This window comes from Podarcis gaigeae (assembly GCF_964106915.1).
Source record: "Podarcis gaigeae genome assembly, chromosome: 1".
In the NCBI taxonomy this organism is placed as follows: domain Eukaryota; kingdom Metazoa; phylum Chordata; class Lepidosauria; order Squamata; family Lacertidae; genus Podarcis; species Podarcis gaigeae.
The window spans coordinates 71,253,713-71,271,872 of NC_139678.1; positions in this window are offsets into that span (position 1 = coordinate 71,253,713).

Consider the following 18,160-nt stretch of genomic DNA (forward strand, 5'->3'; position numbering starts at 1 on the left):
AAAACATCTTCTTCTCAAAGCCTGATTTCTCAGAGATGCACAGCTCAGTAGGTTGCTGTAATTACCATTGTACACGAGCAAATAGTTTTCTTCTTCTTTGCCAGTGTTTAAACTTTTTAGGGCTGCCATTTCAGTGGGATTTCCTTCTGATTAGATATGTATAGGATTGTGCTGTTAACAAATGTTACGAGCTCATAAATGTTACATACAAAACAATAGCAGGATGGGAAATGAATTGTTGAACTGAAGCAGCAATAATATAGCCAGGAGGTCAGGGCATGGAAATTTAACACGTATGTAGGAATGCCTGCCATGACAGAAAGGTTTGTCAAATTCTATATTCTAGAATGCATTTACCGCGATATGTTTTATCATTCTAAACTGCTTTGCAATGAGGGGTGGAGGATCCAGAATTCAGGTCAAGTATTACGGTTTTGTCAGAGTGGAATCGAATCCTGGCCTGCTAATCTAAAATCTACCAGCCATTTAGAAGCGTAATGCTTAATCTTAACAGACATGTGTGGGGTGGGATAACTGGCTGCTCCCATTTCTGCCAATCCCTGCTCCCTAATTATCATTTTCTGCCAGTGAACACAAAGATCCTAGTTCCCTTGTCCTTCAGATTTAGTTCAGGAATCTAAATCAATTACCCACCTCAGGTGCCTAGGCAAGAAATCACACTCATCTTGACCAACCAGAAGAGCATCATTCCCAGTTACTGAGAGGCTAGCATGGCCTGATTATAACTTAGCCCTCCCAGTTACAATTAACTTCTGCCTTGTCTCAAACATTACTTAGGAAGGGGGAAACTAATGGGGCATGTGTTTTATTCTTGAATTGGAGGGGGGTTAGCTTTCATGAAGAAAACTAGCATGCCTTTTAAAAATAGTTTTCAATGAACAATTTTTAAAAATGGTTTTCAAGGCAAGCTGACAGAAATTTGCTCATCACTCCTATAATTTCTAATTTTAGAATATCTCAATGTTTCTTCATTTTACAAAACTGTTTACTTAGATATTAGGCTGCAGATTTTTACACTGAATTATCACCCAGCATGGAAATAGCCTGTTTTCCTATTTACTATGCAGAATACAAAAATATTTAAGAAAATAGTCTATATGCTTCTTTAAAAATGGAAAAAAAATCCATATCATAAAATAGAGTTAGGATCATTAATAATTCTTTGTGCCTTGCCTTCTCTGTCAGGAACCATGCTTTCCTTTGAGTATTAAAATTATTTTGCAATGAATATTTGACACAGCTCATAATTTGCAAAAATGCACGAGCAGTATGTGTTTCATTGCAAATATTGTGCTAAACTTGGCCTATGCTATAATGATTTTTTTCTCTCTCTCCAAGATTTTTCCATGATTGGAAGCAAAATAGCCTTTTGTGAATTAATGGAGAGAGCTTTGATTAATAAATAATGTGTGAGATATTAAATAATAATGGTATGATTACACATATGACTCCTGTGCCCACACCCAAAGAGAACCATATAGAACTCAACGAAGCCTTCTTCTACATTCTGTGCTCATGCATGGGCTCATGGGTAGTCGACTAGGACAGTCTGAGGAAAAGGAGGTCTGTGCACACCTTTCATATCCCCATCCTGCCCACCTCCTCTACTTGATTAAGTCATGTGAGCTCCAGACCTGGGTCAGCTTGATGAAGCAGAGAAAGCAGGCTGTATGGGGGACATGGAAGGCGCACACACAAACCCCCCTTTCTGCTGACTGCACAAAGCCAACCTTCTTATTTAGCAGAGTGAGGTGGATGCTCACCGAGGCAAGATGGTTTCAGCATAAAGTGCCAATCCTGGCCTGACTGCACTGGCTGCCAATTAGTTTTGGGGCCCAATTCAAAGTACTGGTTTTGATGTATAAACCCTTATATGACTCAGGTACACATTATCTCAAGGACTGCCTCTGTCCATATGAACTGACCTGGACCCTGCAGCGATCACCATCTGAGGCCGTTCTTCAAGTGTCCAGGGGCAACATGAGAACAGACCTTTTCTGCGGTGGCTCCTTGCTTGTGGAAATCCTCTTCCCAGGGAGGCTCACCTGGGGCCTAAAGTTATGTAACAAAGGCACTAGGCAAAAACATTCCTCTTCTCCCAGGCCTTTGGCTAATTAAACACTACAGTGGTACCTCGGGTTAAGAACTTAATTCGTTCCAGAGGTCCGTACTTAACCTGAAACTGTTCTTAACCTGAAGCACCACTTTAGCTAATGGGGCCTCCTGCTGCTGCTGCACCACCGGAGCACGATTTCTGTTATCATCCTGAAGCAAAGTTCTTAACCTGAAGCACTATTTCTGAGTTAGAGGAGTCTGTAACCTGAAGCGTATGTAACCTGAGGTACCACTGTATGTGGCATTTTAAACTATGGGAGGTATTGTTTTTGTTTGCTACTATATTACATATTTTTGTGCTGCCATGCGATACTTGGATGAAGGGCAGTATAGAAATTTAATTAATGATAATAATAATGCGTCAGGCAGAAGATGGAAGTGGCAGCAAGATGTTGGAAGCAAGAGCTGGATGTGCCACATAGCTTGTACTGCAACTTCTAAGCTAGCTCTCAAATGCAGAAGAGGATGCTGTCCTATCACTAGTGCTGAAACAAAATTCTTTAAGTTGCCATCTTCTCCTTCACCTTTGGCAACACAATGTCTTGCGCTGGCCCTGTCAATGCGTGTATAACAACAGGCAGAGAAGGAAGAAATAGGATTCTGCTGAGCTCTGTGGGAATCTGCACAAGCAAATAATATCTCTAATGTTTGCAGCTCGAAAACATGGTTGGTTGAGGAAGGTATACCACTGCTTTCAATAGAACTTGTACCCACGAGGCAGAGGAATGTTCATCTAGCCATTGCAAGGGTGGGTAACTTGTGTGGCATTCTGAGCCACATCTGAAATATAGCATTCATGATCTGGATTACTACAGGCTATCTGCAATCAAGAAAAGAGATTTGGGAAAGCATCATTCAGGTATGAAGATTTGGCAGTCTTGATCCAGAACACCTCTCAGTTTAGAAGTTTCTGAAAATCCATATCATAATGCACTTAAAGTTTTGTGATGTTGTATTTTATGGTATTATTGGCAATGAAAATTGTCAATGAAACCTGTGGTAATTATGGGTAAGATAGGAAAATGGGTTTCTGGGTGACTATGGTTGGACAACTGAAATTCTAAAGATCCCCAGCTAACAACTGATGGAGGTTTTTAAGAATCCAACCCACTGGAGCCTTGTTAGACACTGGACAGTGCTTGCCTGTGGGGAAACCATGCTTGCCCACAGGGAAGCCCAGACAGTGACCTGTGCTTTAGTATCTACTGTACAGATTGTGTCTGATAATAAATGAAGAAATCACTTTCAGCCAGTTCACCAGCTACCACTGATTGGAAGGGCAAGTTCATGCCAGGATCCTGGTAGAATCCAGTGCAGTGCAAAGGGTGGGGTAAGGTCAAGAATTCAGGCATGTTGCTGATATTATGATGATATTGGCATTCAGATGAAATAATAATAAATAATAATAATAATAATAATAATAATAATAATAATAATAATAATAATAATTTATTTGTACCCCGCCCATTTGGCTGGGTTTCCCCAGCCACTCTGGGCGACTTCCATAGAAACAAAAAATACACTAAAATATCACAGATTAAAAACTTCCCTGAACAGGGTTGCCTTAAGATGTCTTCTGAGTGTCAGGTAGTTATTTATCGCTTTGACATCTGATGGGGGGGCATTCCACAGGGCGGGCGCCACTACCGAGAAGGCCCTCTGCCTGGTTCCCTGTAGTTTTGCTTCTCGCAATGAGGGAACCGCCAGAAGGTCCTCGGCGCTGGACCTCAGCGTCCGGGCAGAACGATGGGGGTGGAGATGCTCCTTCAGGTATACTGGGCCGAGGCCGTTTAGGGCTTTAAAGGTCAACACCAGCACTTTGAATTGTGCTCAGAAACGTACTGGGAGGGAATGTAGGTCTTTCAAGACCAGTGTTATATGGTCTCGGTGGCCGCCCCCAGTCACCAGTCTAGCTGCCGCATTCTTGATTAGTTGTAGTTTCCGAGTCACCTTCAAAGGTAGCCCCACGTAGAGTGCATTGCAGTAGTCCAAGCGGGAGATAACTAGAGCCTGCACCACTCTGGCAAGACAGTCCGTGGACAGGTAGGGTCTCAGCCTGCGTACCAGGTGGAGTTGGTAGACTGCTGCCCTGGATACAGAATTTACCTGCGCCTCCATGGACAGCTGTGAGTCCAAAATGACTCCCAGGCTGCGCACCTGGTCCTTCAGGGGCACAGTTACCCAATTCAGGACCAGGGAGTCCTCCACACCAGCCCGCCTCCTGTACCCCCAAAACAGTACTTCTGTCTTGTCAGGATTCAACTTCAAATACACAGTGCCAAATGAATTTCAACAAGCTGCTGCAAAATACTTTAAACTGACATGGGCGGTGAACCAGATGCTTCCCAGGGAAATACAAAATAGGTGTGGTTGAGGTGTATGGACAATGACATGTGATTCCTGAGGTGCCCAATCTTGCACTAAGGAGTGATACAGGATCTTCAGTAGCTGTGTAGCCTTACCAGCCATTGTCCATAACTTCTGGTAGCAACTGCAAGTCTCTCACCACACTCAATGCAAACTTAAAAGAATTGTGTCCAGTGCTGACACTTACAGTGCTGATACTTTGTTAATGCATGGCTAAACATAGCGCAGCATGGGTTTGGTACAACTTACTGTTGTCCACTATCTTTCAACCAGAAACAGAAGACAATGATAGCATGTTCCAGAGATGGCATTTCGTAACATAGATCCAGCGGGATTTTGTAAGATAGATTGATCGATAGGAGTTCTGCACATTTTTAGCTAAATTTAAATCCCACATTTCTTTAAATTGCAATAATTTACTATTAAAATACACATTTCATGACGTTTCTTTATTTAAATAAATGTGTGTTTAATGATTTAAAATGAAGATTAAAAATGCCCTTTTATATTATTTTGAAGTGCCCTTTTGAGTTCATTCCTCCTCCCAGTGAAAATTCATTTAAAAAACCCTGGTTTCCTGTGACCTCAATCTGGGATAGGCAATCACATGTTTACCAAGTATGAATTCATGGTGGCTTTACTGCTCAAACAATCTAGACTGTCCTCACCCTCGATGACACAAGTGCATGTTTAAAAGCTCAAATGATCAAGCTTTTCCAACAGCATGATTTTATCAATTTCCTTTTGTCTTTTTGAAATACTTCTCCAATAACATTGCAGAACTGTAGGAATGTAATATTATTATTTTTTCAGCAAGAGACTAAATCCTCTGTGCTCTTAAGAAAAGCAAAACAACCAACTTCTAGCTTTCCCCACAATTAAAAGTAAAATAGATAACAAATATAACTAAAGTGAGTTTGGGTTTTAAATCTTTTTGCAATCTTTGTTCCTCAGTTAACTGGTTTAAGAGATTCCATTATTGAAAAAAGGTTTTAAAAGCACAAAAAGCCTTTCTTTGCACAGTGGTTTTTTTTTTTTAATCTAGCCCTATATTACAGGTATAATAATGTCTTCTTTTATCTCTCTATTTAATATTTTTATTTCTCTTTGATAAGATTTCTGTTGAAGTAATATAAATGATTAATGTGAGAAATAGACAGTACTTTTTCAAATCACACAAAAAAACACAGAATACTGGGCATTTTATTTTCATTTATTTGCACCAGATTATTCAGAAATAAAGATATTGATTCCTACTGTTAATGAGTTACATTTGTTTTGTTAGGTACAGAGTAAGAGAGACCCATATAATCACTCAGTGCTACGATTGGTACTATTTGTGTTTTGTTGCATATACTATTTATGATGTCATTCTAAGTTTGTGGGGGGTGGAGCAAAGGCAAGTGCCTCTCCCCAACAGGGCAGAGATAACGGTAGAGAAGTACTCTTGCACTCCTCCATCTGTTTTGCATCTTCCTCCTTTTTGTTTCAAGAAGATGGGATGCTGGGCTAAATTTCTTCCCGATTTGGGGACATATCTGGTCCCTAACACCAGCAATACATAGGCAGGCAGGAACAAGTAGGTGAGATAGGAAGGAACGCACCATATAATTACACTTCTTTCTCTCCCTCCTTCAAAAGTCCTTCTTTCTGCAGCAAATATCTGAGCCACCACCAGCACACTGGTGAGTGAGTAAGTGGGAAGGAAATGAGGACAGGGATGAAGCGATCCCTGCTATTGTTTTCTTCACTCCCGCTACTCAAAATCACTTCTGGGCAACAATATAAGCCCTCACCCCATTACCATATTTTGAGTCCAAACACCTCAAAATAGGCAGACAGGCCTACCTTTGGCTACAGCCACCTTCCTGACTAACTCAGAATTCCCTACAAAAAGAAGGGGAGATTATTATTTCACAGTCAAACAGATTGTAAGGGGATGAGCCATTGTGACTCCTGGAACTGCTCTGCAAAGCAATATGAAGCCCGTGTCTCTTACTTCAGGAATATCTTGTTTCCAGTCAGGTTGGCACCTTGCACATTTTGATTCATAATTTGGGAGGGCTAGAGACTTGCTTTTCTAAAAAGTAAAGCTAAGACTTTAACCATCCCGCTCCCTGCAAGCATGCAATTGTTCCAGTTGCACCATGGATAATCTAGCCTTGGGTTCTTGGGTACAGAAGAATGAGTCAAGTCACCTCAGTGTTCTTAAGTGCTTTGGTAACAAAGGTATGCCACTTTGGGCTGAGAAGCAGGGACAGAGAGGGATGTGACCTGGAGAGAGTTTTGAATGGCAGATAGGGAGGCCAGGAGGGCTATGTTCAGCGCTTGGGCCTGAAGTTCCTCACCTCTGCAGAAAAACACATCAGGATCCAGGTAGAATAAGCCCCAAACCAGGGTGGTGGAATATTCTAAAAAGAAGCTCAAATGCCATTGAACATCTGAGAGAACAGGATGGGTTTCACCAGGCATATAGAGGACCACAATGAAGATGCCAGGCGAAGATACTTAGGGAGGTGGTTTCAACCTTGGTTAGCCATCCCTGAGAATATCATCTCACCATTAGCCAGGCACCTAACCTCTTAGAGTGGGGATACCCAAAGAAGGGCTTCTGATTTGCCTGGTGGGTTCATAAGGAGAACTGTAAAATGAGGAAATCACAAGGAATAAAGGTTATGAGGGAATTTCCATGGCTACACTGACAGCTCGTCCGAGGTGCAGCAGACCCTCCCCTCATTGATTTTACCAGTTCTGTCATTACTACAGAGGAGTGGAATACAATGTGGAAGAATCAGAAAGGACACTGCTTAGGAAACATATGCCTCAGGATTGATAAAACAGGCTTTTCCCAGACTGTATCAATTTCCCACATGTTCATTCATAAGTCTGTCCCTGCATTAATCTGCAATTTTTTATCTCCACAAACAGTTTATTTAAATATGTATTTTAAAGTGTATTTATAAACATATTTTATCTCAGAGTACACATATTTAAAAGCATTTTATCATAAAATTTGCATTTTTAAATGTATTTTGGCATGCCTTTGAGCCCAGAATTGCATCACAACATTTGGTGAAATGAGAGGTCTGATTTATGTGTTAGTTCAGGAGGTGAGAATCAGATCAGTTTTTGCACAGGAGTTCTCAAAGACAGCAAGCACTTCTTCAGCAATACCTGGTTCTTGGTCATTCCCATGCACAGCATTTCTCAATGAAAATGTGTAGGGTGTCACTGCAGCTACTGTTTACATGATCCCTTAACCTAGAATGAATGAGAGGTGTCTCTAGTCCCTGACCTGTCATGGTTGTTGACTCTTTTTCAACTCACTGCTACTTTTGATTCATGACTTGAATGTATACTACAGGCCAGGGGTTGTAGTCTCAAGTTGACTGTACAAACAGAACCTTAATAGTCCCAATGTTTTTTCAGTATGATTTCTAGAGCAAACACATACGTTCTGCCTTTCACTTTTACAAGCAGGGACACCACTAGTTACTTAAAGGACTCAAGCCCCATCATACCAATTTGCATACAATTTTCATATACTAACTTATATGCATAGATGCAAATTTCAGCTGACATTCAAAGAGGGGGGAAAGTGGACTGTGTCCCCAGCCCCAAAATGAAGGCTTAAGAACAGATTTGATATCAATGTTATATACATTTAGTGCACTTTTTTGTGATTATACTCACAGGTATGGAGTACTGACACCTCCTTTTTTGCTCCTCATGACAGCCATTTTGGACTGGTGCCCATGACGCTTTTATAAAGAGCAATAGCACCTCATTTTTTTACACCCCCCCAAAGAGACCACTTTATCGTTTAATAATATAACATGTGGATCTGTGCCAATAGTTCGGCTTAACAAGTGTAGACAGCTGCAGAGGCACCAGGTTGCCCCCAAGATTGGGGAACCTGACACTCATTGTGCATGCAAAATCACGCATGCAACACGTGCCGTGTGTGTGTGTGTGTGTGTGTGATGTCTCACACATTATATGCATGTGATGATGCAAACACAATGTTAGAGTTGTTGGAATTCTGCCTTGGTCAGAGGAATGTGCCACGCCGTGGGCACCGGCTGAATTCCTTGTAGACCTCCCCGCTGCGACTCCCGGCAGGAAAACAGGCGAGGTCTGTAATCGGCAATCCTTCCCAGATGTGAGAAGAACACACCATACCTTCTCTCTCCCCTTTGGTATCCCCAGGGAGGGGAAAGAAACAGACAGAAATCTATTTACATGCTTTTATTTCTGTCTCTTACAGCAGTACAGAGAAACATGTCTGCACTCAACAGCAGAGAGAATAAACTCCACCCATGTACTTCCAGTACGGGTCACATGACACACACTGAGCTAACATCCGGTGCTCAGTACAGAATGGACTGCCCCTTTCTTCCCATGGCAACAGTCACAAACATCCTGTCTGGCTTTCCAGCCACCTGCAGCTGAGGAAGCTGCTAAAGCTTTTGCTTGCTGCCGCATTGCTCCTTTTTGGTAACAAGAGTAACTGAGAAAGAGCCATTTGTTTCCAGGAACTGTGATGAGATTCTTGAAGCATTGAGGTGCAATATTATTTCGTCTATAGCAGCTATAAATAGCTGTGGACTTGTGTGATTCCTACAGAGGAGAGAAGCTGAGCTGAGGGCAGGCAGCTTGTTCAACTGAAGTGTGCCTTACTATCTGTGTGGTAGAAAAGTTGTAAATATTCTTCTACCAGCAAGTTTGTCGATGCCTGTCAAGTAAACAATGCTTGACTGAACTTTACTACTTCCATGAGTGTTTTACTGACATCGTCTGTGCACAACTCGAACCTTCAACACTTAAGCTGTGTGAGTGTTACTCTGCTAAGCAAGGGAGCTAGCATACATGCAAGGAAGTGTTGCTGGACCATACATTCTTCATACAATGTTTGCGTGACAAAGGAGGCCAAGTCCTCTGGAGGAGCCGGCCACTGGACCAGTGCACAACATGTACAGGGCCACCTGAAGATTGAGGGGGCCTGGTGTCCTTAAAACAAATATTGAGGGGGCCAAGGTGCCTTTGACCCCATAGAGTTGGCATGCCTGGACAACTGTAATCTGCATAGATAGCATGGGCAGACCTGCTGCCAAGGCCAAGGCCAAAACCACCCCAAGAGTGCCCCACCATTCTAAATGGCATGATGGGACTCCACAATCTCCATCTCCCTTGAAAAAGGAGCATTGGGTGTATGTAATCATATTGGCAACCCCAACCCCTACTGTTAAGTATAAAGCAGATGGCACCCACCAGACCCCCAAGAGCCATTAAAAGGAACAACACCCGTCCATGATAAGGCAATCTAATTAAGGATAGTGTGGGAAAAGGTGCACCAAAGACCAATTGAGGTGGACCCTGAAAATTCATAACCACCCCCCACCCCACCTCCTGGGTGGAAGAGCTGGATGCTGCAAATAGCAAGAGAGATATGTGAGGATGGGGGTACCACTTTTTATAGCGCATACCAACCCCCATGCAGATTGGCCAAACAGTCCATGTGACTGCCTCCCTCACCATTCCCTTCAGAAACAATCCTATTGAGACTCTCTCCTCATTAAATGTCTGCCCCCATCAGAGTGGTAAAAATGTCATAGTGGGTTCCTATGGGTATTTCACTGCATGAGGTGGATTGGCCATCATGCTGCTTATAAATGTATTAAAACTAACACAAATTAAGGTGGAAGATGGATGGGTCTCCCTGGTGTTGCATTTTGTACTGTGCTCAGTCACTGTGTAAGCATGATTTAAACACACACACACACAATTTTATTTTATTTTATTTTATTTTAAAAAAAGAGGGAGGGGAGGCATGCAATTAGTGGTCCAGCAGAAAAAAAAATCTCTGGCACTCATATTCTTGTTTACAAGAAAGAAGCCCAAGTTTGAAATGTAACTCTATTGTTTCTCGTTCTGACAGATAAGAAGCAAAGGAGGTTTAAAAACTTGTTTCAAGCATCTCAAAAGAAATGAAAAGGGTTAAAATAAACCCCAGAAATGTTAGGATGAAAGATTACAGATACTGAACAATAACCGTCCACAGTAAACTGTTGATCTGGGTATCTGTATTAGGTGGTGTTTGTAGTCTCTTCATGTAGAGTGATGGAAAACACAGATTAGGGCAGTGAAAGTTGCACAACAATGTAGTCTGATGCTTTGTTTCCACTTTTCAAAGGCTTTTTTTTTATTTGATAAGGCCCAGGAAATTGTTAGCGACATGCTGGTGGGAACCTATGGAAAAGAATACGCACTCTATCAATGGCGCAGTTCTTATCCCAAGAGCTGTGTTTGGTGGGTGTGGGAATAGCATGCTTTCAGTGTCTGCTGTTGCAAGGAGATAGCATTGAGAGACCAGGCTGGAGAACAGTACAAATTCAGTCTAGGGAACTAGGGGCTTTATCCAGCTGTAATGTGTGTACAGACAATGTGGCAGTATATTTGGCCGAACAACAAAGAACTGTAAAAGGATTTGATAGAAAGGGATTGGCAGAAATGCTGGATTGGTGTGCAATATAATAACAACCTTTTTAAGGCATTTAAGTGATATACTTATGACCTAAAAAGAGAGTATTTGAAACTATCCATTATCTTTAATAGGTCTCATTATTTTTCAGTATGTTCATTTGATACAAGATGAGTAGCATTTAATAAAGGCTTTAGCAGGTTCAGTTACTTACATTATAGCTATTGAAAAGTGTAATATATACTATGGCAGGAATGGGGCGAAAAAAGGCTTAATAATCAATTAATTTTTATAGGCATGAATTCAATTTGGATTGCTGAAAAGTCAAAGGTGAGCACAATTTTTTTACGGCATATAATGTATCAGATTAGTCCCCACATAAACCTTCATGTCCCTTTCCTATCAAAAATTCAAAAGTGTGCTTTGTGACCTATGATAAGGGCAGAGTGTTAAAGCTTTCTCATGAAAGCACTGCTGAATCAGGAGTAGATTAGTGATACATGCAGTTGCGCCAATATCCTGTTCTTTTTTGATACATCTATTTCTCAGAAAGGGCCGATTGCTGGGTAAACAGCCGAGACTCTCTTCCCACTTGTATGCAAAGGAGGAGTAACTTTGGGCAAGGTAGAACTGTCTCCCTTACCAAACTCTGATGAAAGTCGATTACCTTTTCCAACCAATTTGAAGAAGCCTCAGACATCCAGTTCCACCCAGTGCAATATTGAATCAGTAAGATTTTTATCCTCTATCCTCATTGTCACAGACAATTATGTGGCCTAATATAAAACTTTGGAAAGAAAAGGGACTTGGACTTATGGATAGCTCTGGAATGTTTCAGAGAAGAGGCTTGCCTAGTTACATAAATTCTGGGATATGCAAAGAAAGCTGCATATCAACTTGCATGGTGTTTGGTTTTTTATTTTTCATTTGTTTGCTATTTATGTTGTTTCTGCATTTTAATAGCGACGACAAAAAGGGCATCTTGTTCTGGAGTGGCTTAAGTGAAGCACATTTCCCCCACCATTCAGATTCTAGTCCCTCCCTTCTGTACCCTGCCTGGCATCCTCTGAAGCAGGTCACTTCACACTCCTACATTGGAGGACAGGACACAAAAAAATTGCTAGGTTTAAAATCTCATGATGTAAGTGGCAAGTCCAAGTTCTGCAACAGACCCCATGGTTTTCTTTATCTTAAAAAAAAGATGTGCAGAGAATCTTCATGTTTGGATGATTCTTTGACATCTAAGTACATATTTAGCTTGGGCAGACACACTCCTTTTCTTGCATGAGTTCTTTAGCGACCATTTGCCAAGATGGCAAATACACAAAAGAGGATCTGTGATAACTTGGGAAAGTGTGCCTATAGCAGAGGCTGATGTCACGCAGGCAGCCCTCTGAACATTGAGGGAACCAGCGCCCTTGGCCTGCACAAAGCTAATTTTGGTGCTGTTTCTTATTTCAATAATTATTAAGGAAATACACACATATCATTTTCATCCTACCCCTTACTCAAGGCAGTGCACATGTCTCTTCTTGCTGCAGCAGCAACCCTTCTGAAGAGATGGGGCTTTGCTGAACAGCACCTGCTGAGCTTCATAGCTGAGCAAGAATCTTCCTAATCCAGCTTTCTATATCCACTAGATGAGGGCCACATTGGCTCAAATCCAAACCTCTAAGGGCCATATTGAAAGATCTGGTAATGATTGTTTTTTGTTAACACCCTAAAAAAGGTAAGAAAAAGTGCAATTGCTCTTCAATAGCTGTAAGAGAACAGAATGGAGAGTTATAAAAAGCAAATTAATGCACTCAAGATGTCTTACCTGTAATTATACCACAAAATGAAATCACTGGAATATTGACTGTCCTCATGCTAAGCACCATGTTTAATTACAAAATATCATGTGCAGACACTATTTTCAGCATTTGGAACATATATATGGAGTGCTAAAAATCTCCTGTTCATGGCTGTTTATCTTCAGGCACTGAAGAGTTAAATAAAAAATATTAAAATTGTGCTGAGGAAGAGGGGCGAGTGAGAAGAGGCTTCCTTATAACATATTTTCATTTATTTCAGTGTGTAATCTCCCCCCCCCCTCTTTTCTTTTTTTAAGTGGATACACTTCAAAGATAATGTGAAATTGGAATTATGAATATCCCTGCTTTGTAGTAAATGCATTGCAAGCTTCTTAAATAATTAAATTATGTGAGTTCTGAAAATGGAGTGTAATTAGTCATTAAGGAGCAAACTCTATTGCTGTGCTGGGCCGCTACTGTGCTCTGTGAAGAATATCTTAGAGCTTGAGAATATTATTACAGGATAGTTTCAAATACCAATGGAGCAAAATCAACTATTGTCTACCTCATGATGAGAAAAACTAAGCTGTGTTTCAACCCAAATATATTAAACAGCAGTTTAATAAATGATTGTACATCACAGCCTTTGATTCTCTTGCTTCTCTCACAAATTGGAAACAAGGCCTGAGCCAGACCAACACTGGGGGATGTCATGGGCAGTCTCTTAATTTGCAGAAGGCAGCAGTCGCTAAGGTCAACGGTGATAGTGAGCAGGTTTCAGTTGGGGTGCGTAAAGAGAGTTCCAGAAGGCGAAAGGGTCACAATAAGGTTCAAAGGCCTGCTTGAAAATTAAATTGCAAGAGGCAGACTCTTCCAGCAGCATTCCTTATGGTTATTTTTTAAATACCTCCCAGGAACCAGAGGTAAAGGCAGTAGCGTAGCATGGGGGACACAAGGGCAGTTGCCCCAGGCGCAAAATTGTTAGAGGACTCAAAATTTCAACACGCAGTGCAGCCTCAATACAACTGTGCACTTCTGTCGCTGGGCTCCATTGAAAACTTCCATGCCAAGCAGGAAATGATCTCTCCAGACAACAGAACAACTCTTCTTTTCCTATTTCTGTGGCTGCAATCTCCAGGGTGCCATGGACGCTGTTAGGCCATTGAATGAGCATGCGTACTCCATTTCCCTCCCTCCCTCCTTCCTCTGTGCAGCCCTGGGCGCTGGAAACCCACACTACGCCACTGGGTAAAGGTATTCCTCAGTTGGGGGTGGGGGTGTAAAAATCACATGTGTTTTGAAAAATTGGGAGAGAAACACCACCCTTTTCCTCTGCTCAGCAATGGAGCCCTGCCTGAAGGGACATTGTAAGAATGGCAAGGGGGAGGTGAGTGTGGTTGTTAATTACTTGAGGGAGGGGTTTTTTATTCGCCAGTTGCCATAAGGTTCTGGGGCAGGTTACAACAATTTAATTATATATTTATAAGAACAGGCAAAGTAAGTAAACCTGTCCCACCAAAACAGATTCCACCAAAGGAGTGGGTCCCACGAAACAAAATACCTCAACTGTCAAGAGATAAGTCTCCAGCATACAGCAGAAGGTGCTAGATGCACTGACGGAGGAAGAAGAGTGCGGGGGAAGCATACCGCCCCCGGCAACGCGATCCCGGTGGGGTGCCATTGCGGCTGCCCCCTGCCCATGCTGGGCACCACACCATCACGCCCCCATAGATGGAGAACCACGCTCCCGCCTGCTCTCTGCCCCCCTGGTGCTGAAGCGTGAAGCTCCGCCACTGACTAGATGTCCCTCAGAGGGACTTTCGCAATTCATGGACAGCCTCAGATAAACTCCTCTCCAAAGCCACTTTCCACACGCACCTGAGGGCGAAGACACTTGTAAGATCTTAACAACAATTTGCAGATCTTAACAACCGAGAAGGTCTTTGGTGATGGACATATTTGAGGCTTTCAGATATTTGAGGCTTCAGTTAGGTCTTTCATTTATTAGGGGAAGAAGGAAGTCAAGATGTGCTGGCATAAAAATGTAAAAGAAAAATTAAAAAGTTGGACTTGGCATCAAAACTAAGAAATAGGAGTTTGTATTGACATGCAAGTCCTGGTCCAAAGTGCCAAGCGCTCAGCAACACATACACAGAGCTACTGTGGACAAAAACCAGTAAGATTTATAGGCACTGGCATGTGGCTATAAAATGGCATGTTAAATAATGAAAGGCATAGAGAGAGTCAGTCTAGCATTCTTGTTTTCCCTTTTGTTTTACTACTTAAGTACCAGAGAGCTGACCAATGGAATAGTCAAGTAACAAATAAAACATAATAGGAAAAGTAATTTTACACTGTGCATAATTATCAATTTGGAGTCCGGAATGGGAAGGGGCCACCATGGCTGGATTATTTGTCTCTATGGGACTTTATATGGACTTATCATTGAAACAATAACCACAACTGCATAAATAATAAAAGGATGTGCCACATGCTACGGGGAATGCGACCTAATTGTTAAAAAGCTGCCTTGCAAAATCGAATGCTTAAAAGCTTTCCTTTGCAAACACTGTTCCTGCTTCCTGTGGGTTGCTCTTGTGCCTCAGTTTGACCTTCTGCCAAATGGGGACAGGAACATTTGTTGTACACCAAAAGTATGTGCCACAGTTTAACTATGGATACGAACAAAATGGTGGTTGTGGGCCCTGTACGGAACATGTCAGCAGCAAAGGGCAAATACACTGGTGGTGCTGGCCTTATGCCAACTGTGATTTGAGGAAATGCATGGTGTTCATTACCAAATCCTTCTTTAGGTGTTCCTCCAGGTTAAGTGAATGTGCATGGGAGGCAGCAGGGACAAGAACACTCACTCTCCCCACTGGTTCTGTTCCCTGCACCCCCCACAAGTTCCTGAATCTCCATACCCTTTAGAACTCTGATTTTCCAGAGGGAGACTCCATGAGTAGAGAAGACTCCCCATTTTGAGAAAAAGGACCACTCCCACCCCTTTAAAGATCAGGCTAAGCTTATAAATGGCAACTGCATGGCTCCAGGCATTGAAACACTACCTCAGACCTTGTATCACGAAGAGCTTGACTTGAAAGGTAATATTTGGAAATGTTCTTGAGTCAATTTCTCCTGAAGGACTGATTTGTGAATTGAATTAGAGGAAGATTTGCTGTGGCTTTTCTCCTTTTGCTGCATTACTTTAAAGAATACGCAAAACATTCATATGGGTGACGCTTAAAAGTTGCTCTGAGCACAATAAATATGTTTAACTAATTAGTGTTTGCAAAGTTCTTCTGGTTATTTGATAAGAGGCACTATAGATGTGCAAAAGCACAATTATTCAATCATTTATTAATGATTGCTCGCAATATAAAAAACACAACTTAAGTACTATTTCAAAAAAACAGGAAAAATTTAGCTTTCTGATATTTGCGAGCACATTGTAAGAAGACCTTTTTGTTCTTTAAATTTATATTAGAACTGGTAGCAAAAACACATATGGTTACTTCTACTGTTGAAGAGATGCTGCGTGTTGATCATCCTTTAGTGCATTTTGAATGATAGTTGGTCTATGGGGACCAGTGAAGACCTCCAATTAATTATTACTGGAGAACATGAAATCATAAACAAAATTCCTTGTAATAAATTTTTAAAATGAGATTGCATGTTTTATTTACAGTACTGGTCCATTTTGGGCTTTAAATCTATGAACAAAAACAAACATGTTTCTTATCAAACTGAAATAAAAAATATATCAATAGTATTTCTTTCCTATCAAAGTAGGACACACAATATGTGGAATGGACTTCTGGTGTGGGGGAGGAGGAAGGAAGGCATCGCTGAACAGGAAGAATAGAATTACTGTATTCCAATTTGTTGAAAGGGAGGAAGGAGAAGGAGGAAAAAGAAAAAGAGAACAATAGCACATTGTGCCTATGTATGATGGCTAACAAATGCTATTGTTTGTGGAGATGTTTGTTATTTTAAACCTCAGCCTGCTATCCAATTAAATCAGCAAAAGATTTAGATGTCTATTTCAAATGGACTTCAGTTTAATTCACTCTTCTCTGCCTCAGGATCTCTTGCCCACAATTTCTCTGCCCTCACCAACAAGGTACAAGGTCTTTCCTTGGGTAGGAATATACAGAGCCAGACGATTGGTCCATCTAGTTCAGCAGTGTCTGCACTAATGGGGCAGGGGCTCTACAGGGTTTCAGATAGGGAACATTCCCTGCCCTGCCTGGTGACACTGGAGACTGAAGCTAGAACCTTTCGCATGCAAAACAGCCACTGTACCACTGTGCCAGGGCCCTTCACTCATTTCTTCTTTTCTGAAAATTAGAAGGCAACAAGGAACACATACAAGAATGATTTTTCTCCAAGGAAGCCCAGACTTGTGTACCATTGTCCCCTCTTCTATCCCCACAACAGATTCAGCTGCAAGATACGCTTCATGGCTGAATGGAAAACAGAGCCAAATCTCCCTAGTGCAAGACTAACAGTCTCCCATGGAAAGCCAGCATGATTTCTAGCTTAGCCTTCTCCAGTCATGCTTTATTCTGAAAATGTAGATGAGCTCTGATATCCAAAGGCCTTTGGGGATAGGGTTGTCCGCTTGGGGTGTGCCATGCTAGCTACTGGGCTCCTTCAGCCTCAACATTAATTAGTAGTCCAAGATGTCTGCTATATATATGCAGGGGGAATATTAAGCCTAGGGGCAAATTATGGTCCTGCAGTGCTCTCTATCTGGCCCATAGGACTCTCCCTAGGTCACACTCTCTTCTCCATTCCACACTGGCCCTGCTTCTGACCACCTCTAGTTATTTTGCCTTGCTGGAAGGACTTTTTGAAGTATGATAGTGTTTCTTGCTTAACTGGCTGGGGGTGGGGCGGGTACAGTATTTCCCAACTTTTGCCTACTGCACAAAGGTAAGTCTCACACCCAGTGCCAGATTTACATATAAGCTAAACGAGCTATAGCTTAGGGCCCCACTCTCTTGGGGGTCCCCCAAAAAAATTAAAGGGAAGAAAAACTTATAGGGAAGAAAAATTAAAGGGAAGAAAAAATATAAGATAAAAAAACAAACAACATAAAACCTACATACAGTTAGAGCTTAATAATTATTTCACTATTAATATACATCTTCTTAATTGTTTTTAACTATTAATAAACTTATTCTTAATTTTATTTCATTTCAACAATTACTTTGCTAAAATACATATTTTGTTATGTGCAAATGGCTTTAGATACCTATTAGGTCCATAAATGGGACGCAGGTGGCGCTGTGGGTTAAACCACAGAGCCTAGGACTTGCCGATCAGAAGGTCAGCGGTTCGAATCCCCGCGATGGGGTAAGCTCCCGTTGCTCGGTCC